The sequence below is a fragment of the Miniopterus natalensis genome, chromosome 1, assembly GCF_054644295.1.
Source record: "Miniopterus natalensis isolate mMinNat1 chromosome 1, mMinNat1.hap1, whole genome shotgun sequence".
In the NCBI taxonomy this organism is placed as follows: domain Eukaryota; kingdom Metazoa; phylum Chordata; class Mammalia; order Chiroptera; family Miniopteridae; genus Miniopterus; species Miniopterus natalensis.
The window spans coordinates 122,373,885-122,383,483 of record NC_142081.1 but is presented as its reverse complement, the minus strand read 5'-3'; the positions used below and the strand labels follow the sequence as shown (position 1 = coordinate 122,383,483).

Genomic DNA, 9,599 nt, shown 5'->3' with positions numbered 1-9,599 from the left:
ATGTATATATGTCTCCATAAATAATATATGGGATTGTTTTATGTATTTTTAATATGTACACTTTAGGGGAGGAAAAAACCTTTTCATCTGTCCTTCCAGGTTCTGAAAAATCAATTGACAAACGACAGATTAGCAAGAGAAAAAGAGAGTTTCTTAACACACAAGATAGAAACTAGTGATGAGTAACAAAGAGCAGTTGGAGTTTGGGGCTTTTATGGCCTCTTAATAAATTTGTAGAGAAGTGACAATTCAAAGGAAAGGGTTTTAGGCTTTAGAAGTGGTGAGCTGTGGGAAGGTAAATATGTGGGGAAACTAATGGAAGATTAGGGCTGTTTGGTAAGATTAGTCATGCGGATTCCTCTCTCTAGAGTCACTTTGGGGAGTGAGAAAGAGTCCCAGTGACTAGGTGATTAAGAGCTGTTCTCCTTATAGTGTGAAAAGTGCGTCGTGACAGATGATTACTAGCCTTAGTGAGGTGATCACGCTGTAAGGTATATAAGTGTTGAGTCACTATGTTGTACACCTGAAACGAATACAATGTTATATGTCAATTATATCTCAATAAAGCTGGGGGGGATTAAAAAAACAGACAACACCGCAACAAAAAAGTGCTCTCTCCTCCTCCTGGTACAGAGGACAGAGACCATTCTTTATGAATGAAAATGTGTGCCCTGCTTTTAGCCACCCTGGTAAAGGGTAGAGGGGGGAGGCAGAGAGCATCTTCTTTTTTTCTGTGTCTATTTATTGTTCCTTAATTTATCTAAATGTGTATTTTTTTGTGATATTTTAAAATTCAAAATAGAGTAGCCAAGCTATATTTATTTTTCCAGCTTTATTAAGATATATTTGACATATGTATCCATTTAAACACATAAGATCAAGTTCACTCATTTTAGATGCTATCAAGTCTTCAAGCCAGTAATCATTCTCTTACTGATGAATTTTCAGGTTGCTTCTCATTTTCTGCCACTGCAACGATTGTGCAATGGACACGTTTGTATACATTTTTGTCTATATATGTAAAAGCTTTTTCCAGAGAAGCCAATTGCTGAGTCATAAGAAATCTACACCTTCAGTTTTTTTCGCCCCAAGGAATTGACAAATTGTGCTAAGAAATTGCACCAATTTACCTTCCACCAGCAGTGGCTGAGATTTCTGAGTTTCTCACATCTTGACCAATACTTTATATAGTTAGATTTTTAAAAAATCTATGCCAATCTAATGGAAGAAGTATAGTATAGTTTCATTCAAAATCGATTCCTAGGTTGATAGTGACTTTCCCTCAGTAGTCCATTATCATATGACATCTAATGTTGCAAATGAAACATATACTATCAGTGTAACTGGCATTCTTAATATTTTTTCTTGTCTTTGACATTATAATTTACTGTAATGTGATTAGGTATTGATATTTTAATTCATTCTGCTCCAGACTAAGTATCCTCAAATTAGAGCCTTTGTAACTTTCTGAAAAAGTCTCAGTCGTTACCTTTCACAACATGATCTACTGACTTCTGTTTCAGCAATTTGGTAAATTTGATATACCCTGGAACCATTTTTTTTTTTTTAATATATCTTTATTGATTTCAGAGAGAGGAATGGAGAGGGAGAGAGAGAGAGAGAGAAACATCAATGATGAGAGAGTCATTGATCGGCTGCCTCCTGCACGCTCCCGACTGGGGATCGAGCCCGCAACCCGGGCATGTGCCCTGACCGGGAATCGAACCCCGATCTCCTGGATCCTAGTTTGATGCTCAACTGCTGAGCCACGCCCGGCCGGGCTACAGAATCATTTTTAAATGATGGATTGAAGTAGGAAAAATATATTTCAGAAATATGTTTCTCAGCTTTTGAGAAAGTAAGGGAAAACAATCAGAGGCCATTAAACACTAGAAAGCATAATTTCACAATCACTCAAACCAGTATTTAACTCGAGGGCATCTGCAGATAGCCCAGAATCTGAAGAACAAGGGTCAGACTAGAGGATGCCCACAAGAGCCGTGACCTTCCCCTAAAGATGACATCATAACTGGTGAACTAAAAAAAAATTTGCCTATTTTGTTCTTGGCTGTGGGTAGAGTAACAAGAGTAAAAGTGAGCATTTGTAGCCACAAGTATTCACCAACCCAGCTTGGGGAGCCAGATTCACGCTGTTTGTATGGCAAAAAAGCCCAAGCTAAAATCTTCTCTAAGAGTAACACACTTAAAGCTTCGACCTCAAAGAATGTCAAAATAGAAAGTTCCAAGCACACAGCTCTTCTGACATCATGAGTTTAGCCCACCGAGATCCATTTAAGATTTCTGACCCCTAGATGAAAGATGGTAAATTTATGTTGTTTGAAGCTACTAATTTTTACACCCCCAAATTCTCATGCCAAGCTCTCTTGGAGGAACCCCTCACTTAATCTAATAAAAGAGAGAAGCAGACCTTGATATGCCATAGTGTTCTGTCAAATTTACTACAATTTGTAATAGCGCTAATAGGGAACTAATTGTCTGGCAAAAATGCTTACGTTTTTCCCATGGTCTTAGATTTGCAGAAAGTAGCTTCCCCAACCACTTATCTGGGTAAGTGGCTCATTTCTTTGCCCTTTGGCAGAGTTCTGTTATCGTTTTCATGGGTGGCAGACTTTTGAGGTCAGGCCTTGTACACATAGCTCAGTTCCAGCTTTCAAACCTGTGCAGACCCAAGACTCCTGGGCTTTAAAACTTGGCAGACTGCCCCTCGGGCCTTTTTACCATCAGCTATAGGAAACCCGGCAAACCTGGCATCAGTCTCACTTAAGTCATTTCATTCTTTATTTCTGGTTTCTAGAGATTCTTTTTCATTTTGGCTGAGCTATTTACTAAAAATATTTTGTTATATTTGGTCCTTTATTTTCAAATAACTGTTAGGTTCAAAATGACATTCAAATAAAATTAGAACTATGTAGAACAGAGCAAAAAATAAGAAAACATTAAATCTGTGAGAGGCAAGCAGGGTGGTAATCAGAAAAATTTATAGACTTAAAAGAATAATTAGAAAAAAAGGGAAGATAATAAATAAATTAATTAATTAAATATCTAGTCATTCAACTCAAGAATCTAGAAAAACAAGAAAATCCAAGGAAAGGAATTAAGAAATTTAAAAGCTAAAATTTATGATAAGAAAAAAACACACAGAAAAAATAATCAATAAAAACAAAACTTTTCCTGAAAGGAAGACTAAAACAGCTAGAATTTTGTCAAATAAGATCAAGACAAAAAAAACCAACAAAACACAAAGAAAATACAACTTGAAAATGTATGTAACTACAGGTGTAAAAGATATTCATTTACTGAATATTATGTAGAATTTTATGTCAATAATATATAAAACATAAATAGTTAATTTCCTAAAAGCATGTATGCTATCAAAATTGAGTCCAGAAGATAGAACACTAAACAGATAAATAACCACCCTCAAAACCCAAAGTATGCTGAGAGATTTTATGCGTGGGGTCTGCTGCACCATTAATGAACAGATGAATCATGTTTTATTTAAATATGATAGGAAAAAAATATGTAAAGTTTCCCAACTTATCTATTACCGAAACCATGTAAAATTTATTGATAAGAATGTCATTATAAACCAATCTCACTATGAACAGATACAATAAAATGCTACTAACCGAATCAGTAGATTATTACATGTGTAATATATATATTTTTAAATGAGAAATCACAATGCTCTAAAGTTGTAATGTTTCAATTTAGTCTGTAAATTTAATGCAGTCTCCATAAGACAAGTTCATTCTCAAGTTCATAAGAAAGAGAATATAATTAAGTATAGCCAAAAAGAACTTTTTAAAAATTGAGTCATGATGGAAGATATAACTAATCAGATACCAAAATCTAAAAATACAGTGATTTTAAGAGAAAAATAAATAATAGATCACTAGATTGCAGAGTTAAAAAATTTTGTCATCTAAAAAAAGTTTAAATTCTAGTATGCATGCCCTTTTACATCAGTCTGTAGCGAACACTCTATTAAATATATGGTGCTCAGACATTACTTCTTACCATGAACAGAAAATAAACTTTGGACGAATTGAAAAACTAGACATTAAAAAAAGAAGCATAAAAGTATTCAAATAAAATAGAAAATATATTTTTTAACCTTAGAGAAGGGAAATAGACAATTTGACTATCCAAAAATGTAATGTCTTTAAAATACATTGCTCTTTAACAATGTTGAAAACACCAGCAATAGACTGAGATAAAATATTTGCAACACATATAACATAAAAAGAATTAATACCCAGAATAAAGCATCACTACAGGTGAATAAGAATACAAAAAGGCCATGAATAAGCAATTCACAAATTAATAAATACAGTGTAATTCATGCTGTGCTGTGCTCCAGTCCTGAAGGATTTTTCCCCCCAGCCGCTGAGAGGGTTGCTGGCTGACTGCCCTCAGCTGTCAGCCCTCTCTGGGAGTTATCCTCAGAGGAAAAGCGTCACCTCACCTAAGGGGCATGCACATCCTCAGGGCAGCTCTCATCCACTGACTGCGGGAAGCAAGGGCATAAGGACTTGGCCATCACGCCCTAACTCAGGACAATTCCAAAGGCCATCAGAGCTCCAGAGATCACCAAGAGGTCAGCTGAGGCCTTGGTTATGCAGCCCAACTTTTCCCTCTGCCCAATCCTCCTTTCTTCCCGGCCCCCATGATTGTTAATCAAAAGAGCATTCCCTAGTAACTTCCTGCACTCTAATCTCCATCTCAGCACCTGCAATAATCAGTGAACTTAAAAGATGCCTTACCCCAGTCCTAATTTGGAAAATGCAAAATATTTTTTAAATCAAAGTTCTCTTTGGTTCATTGGATTGGCAACTTTTTTTTTTTTTAGCGTTGGCAAAGCCAGCTGAGACTTTATTTTGGAAAAAAACACTCGATTTGGCTTTTAGTTGGGGCCATGGGAAAGAGGCAGTCCCCCAGGCAGTAAACTCCCTCACCCCAAGGGTGAGCTGAGGACTGAGGCTGAGCCTCAGGCCGTCTCCTGTGCCCGGCTCTCCTGCACAGCTCCTTTCCCACAGGCTCCGAGAACAGGAGGGACTGCAGGAGTCATTCACTTGGGCAGGATATCAGATGACAGACACCAGCTTCCCATCGAGGGTCTCAATCTTCATAGCCTTGGAGGAGCTGGTGCTAGCGCAGCTGAAGGAACCAGAGCCCCTCCGCCACCCAGAGCCCAAGTTGTCCTGGAAGCCCAGGCGGAATTTGATGATCCCATAAGATGAGCTCAGCACACCTGAGGAGCCACAGGTGGTCTTGGTGTGGAGTCTGGCATCCCAGACTCCAGCCAGTTCTCACCCTCCAGCAGCTTGAGTTAGGCAACAATCTCCACGTCCAGAGCCAGCTTGACGTTCATGAGCTCCTGGTACCCACGCAGCTGCAGGGCCATGTCCCGCTTGGCGGTTCTCAGAGCAGCTTCCAGCTCAGCCACCTTGGCCCGAGCATCCTTGATGGCCAGCTCCCAGGTCGCTCAGCGACGGCGGCCTCCTGGGGAGCCCTCTGGCCTTTGAGGCCCCGGATCTCAGCCTGGGGTCCTCTGATGTTTTGGTTCATCTGGGAAACCTGTCTTTGTGCGAAGCAGGTCATTCCCGTGCTTCCCAGCCAAGGTCTGCAGCTCCTCATACTTGGTCTGGTACATGGTCTCAGCTTCAGCCTGGCTGCATCTGGCGATGTCCTCCTACTGGGCCTTGTCCCCTCCGCGATGATGCCATCCAGGTCCAGGGAGTGGTTGTTGTCCATGGACAGCACCCTGGACTGTTGGAGATCTGGGACGGCAGTTCAGGAATCTCTTCATACAGCTGCCTGGAGAAGGTGATCTCCTGGGTCAGTCCTTCCAGCGGGACTCTGCTCCACCTTCTTCAGGTGAGCTTCCTCCACGTCCTTCTCAAAGGGGACTAATTCATTGCCCATCTCTGTGTGCTTGTTGGTTGATCTCTTACTTATTCCTTTTTTTTTTTTTTTTAAATATATCTTTATTGATTTCAAAGAGAGGAAAGGAAAGGGAGAGAGAGAGATAGAAACATCAATGATGAGAGAGTCATTGATCTAGCCCTCAACCCGGGCATGTGCCCTGACAGGGAATCGAACCCCGATCACCTGGATCCCAGGTCGACGCTCAACCGCTGAGCCTCCACCAGCCTCTGCATTTTGCCAAACTCTGCCTTCAGCCTCAGTTTCTCCTGGGCCTGCTTTTCCAGCTGCCATCGAAGGTTGTTGATGTAGCTCTTGAATATGTTGTCCATGTCTGCTGCTGCTGCAGGAGGTTCCACTTGGTCTCCAGAATCTTATTCTGCTGCTTCAGGATCTGCACCTTATTGATGAAGGAAGCACATTGCTGAGGCTCTTGATTTGTTCTTTCTCCTGGTTGCACATGGCCTGGATGTTGGGATCCACCTCCAGCTTCAGGAGGCCCAGCAGGCTCTGGTCCACTTGGACAGCTGTGATGCTCCCAGCCCCGCATCAGATTCATGTTGGCACCCAGGTGAACCCAGGAGCCACTGCCCACCCAGGAAAAGGCTGAGGAGCTGATGCGGGTGCCAGGCCCACTCTAGTACAAGTGGCTGCTGAAGGCCCCATGGGCAGAGGTGGACACCTTACAAGATCTTTTGGGTCACCCTTGTGGACTTGGTGGAGGCGAGGAAGCTGAACCAGACAGAGATTTGAGAAGCTGCTTGATTGGCAACATTTTTAAAGACTGATAGTCCCCAGGGTTGATGAGGGTGTGGGAAAAAAGCATTTTTATACACTGTCAGGACATAAATTGGTAAAGCATTTTTGGAAAGCAATTTGCCATAACCTATCAATTCCATCTCTAGGTACCTACCTTAGAAAAATAGTAGGACATTTGTATAAAAAGATATGTAGCCCAGCCCAGCGTGGCTCAGTGGTTGAGTGTTGACCTAGGATCCAGGTGACTGGGGTTTGATTCCCGGTCAGGGCACATGCCCGGGTTGTGGGCTCGATCAATGACTCTCTCATCATTGGTGTTTCTGTCTTACTCTCTACCTCTCCTTTCCTCTCTCTGAAATCAATAAACATATATATTAAAAAAAAAAAAAAAAAGATAGGTAAAGCAGTTCATTGAAATTTTTTCATGTGAAAAACTGCAAACAGCAGTACATATAGTGTTTTGTAATCTGTTTAGCATTCCTTCTTTGGGGAACCACCTCTTTCCATCTCTGCATAGGAGAGCCTATCAGTTACAGGTGCTCTGAGATGCTTAATTTTATGTGTTAATTTGGGCTAGGGGGTGGCCAGCTAGCTGGTAAAGCATTATTTCCCGGACTGTCTGTGAGGGTGTTTCCAGAAGACATTAGCATTTGAATCAGTAGACTGAATAAAGAAGATTGCCCTCCCCCATGTGGGTGGGCATCCTGAATAGAACAAAAAGGCTGAGGAAGAGCAAATTTATTCCCTGCCTGAGCTAAGACAGCCATCTCCTCCTGCCCTTGGACATCAGTGCCCCCGGTTCACAGGCCTTCAGACTCATACTGGGAGTTACACCATTGGCGCTCTGGTTCTCAGGCCTTGTGCTTTACACTGGAACTATACCACCAGCTTTCCTGGGCTGGTCATGGGACTTCTCAGCCTCCATAATCTCAGCCAATACCTCAAAATAAATCTATTTCTATATATCTCTATATACTAGTTCTGTTTCTCTGGAAAACCCTGATTAATGCAAGCCCCTTCCTCTATCTGGCACAGTGTGAGCATTGGACCAAGGCCTGGCCAACCACAGCATCTCATTCCCTTGGACCCAGTGACAGATCCAGAGCAGAGCTGTGCATTGTTTCCAATGGGGCCAATCTGAGACCTGCCATGGAAGTGATAGACACTGGTACAGAGAAGCTCTTTGTAGTTATTCAGTTAGGGACTCTCTGGGGCCATCTTTTCTGGCACATGGAAGGGGCCAGTCAGTGGAATAAAACCCAAAATATGTACGAAGGCTAATCAAGAGATGAAAATATTGACCTTTGAAGAAACCATTCAGTCTCCACATCCAGCTATGCCTGAATCTTCAATAAGCCATTCATTTCCCTAATTTTGCTAAAACTAGTTTAAAACAAATTTGTAAATCTTGCAACCAAACGAATATTAACATAACTTGTTGAGCATGGGAGACTAGTTGACTAAGTGACAATACCTGTGTACCAGGAGTCAGCAAACGTTTTCCAGTAAAAAGCCAAATAGTAATTATTTTAGGCTCTGTGGGTCACACGGTCTAGCTATTTGACTTTGCTGTTGTGGCATGAAGCAGCCATAGACAATATGTAAATGATGAGTGCGAGTGTGTTTCTATGAAACTTTATTCACAAAAACAAGTGGCCAGCCAGCTTTGTCCCTCAGGAAATAATTTGCCAACCACTATTATACCATGGAATCTTGAAGCAGTTAAAAAGTGATGTTCTTCTCTAGATAAATGGTAGAATAATATCTTGCAACATAACCCTGTTACTGGCATTGGTGTTCTTGGGTTCCCCAAGGTAGAAATCGAGAGGAAACCCCAGAGAAATTTCCAAACAGATTTTATTAAGCTTATGCTTGAGCACAGGGGAGGCAGCGCAGAAGAAAGGAAGGTCCTCTGCACTGGCTCTGGGGCTGACTCAGCTCGACTGCTTTTATAAGCTGGAGACAAAGTGGGCTTGTGGGAAAGGTGGGCTTGTGAAGGGTTTGGGGAGTAGAATTTTCCATTCCAGGATTGGGTTACTTCCTCCTTCCGTCAGGTTGCTTGGCAACTATTTCCATACCTTTGCTGTTAGGGCAAGATGACAATGTGTCTCATTACCAGCAACCCAAGAAGGTTGTATAGCACATGCAGAACAGTGGTTTTGACAGCTGCTAGAAAGTAAGTGGTTAGAAGGGAGATAAGATATTTTTCATAGGTTGCATTCTTGTGGTTGGCTTAGCAGTGTTTTTTTCTGGCCAGCTGGTATCCTGGCAAGGGGTGGCGAGGTGGCCCAGCTCTGCAGTTTTTCTTATCCACTGTCCCAGGACCTAGGTCTCTATGTTGTCTCAACCCCATGGCTTTTCAATCCCAGTAATTCCTTTCAACTTTTCTGCATTGGAGTCTTTGCACTTGCAGGTATTCTGCCTAGAATACTCTTACCACAGATACCTGCCTGGCCAGCTCTCTTCCTCCCTCAGGCTAATACTCAAATGCCTGCTCAGTGAGGTTTTCCTTGATTATACCATCTAAAACTGCAAGTTCTCTCTGACTACCTTTTTTTTCCTTTCCTGTTTTACGTTTCTCTTAGTTTTTCCCCCACATCTAATATGCTATATATTTTTCTACTTTGAAATCTCTACAAGGGGAGGTACTTTAATATGTTTTATTCACTATTCAGGGTCTGGCATATAGTAGTTGCTCAATAAATATTTGTTAAATAAATGAATAATAATGGTAACATTTATCGAGCACTTACTATGTGCACTACAACTACTATTCGGCATTGTGGAAAGTGCCACAATGCTTTATGTGTTTTAATTACATTGATCTCCACAACAACCATTTATAGTGGGTTCCACTATTATCTCTATTTGATATGTATCTGGGCAAAGAC

The 9,599-nt window shown here is 41.4% G+C and overlaps 1 pseudogene; it reads right to left on the bottom strand.

Moving 5' to 3' along the window:
• Window positions 1-5,108: 5,108 nt before the first annotated feature.
• On the bottom strand, window positions 5,109-7,545 carry LOC107546324 (keratin, type II cytoskeletal 8 pseudogene; annotated as a pseudogene).
• Between the last annotated feature and the right edge of the window lie 2,054 nt (window positions 7,546-9,599).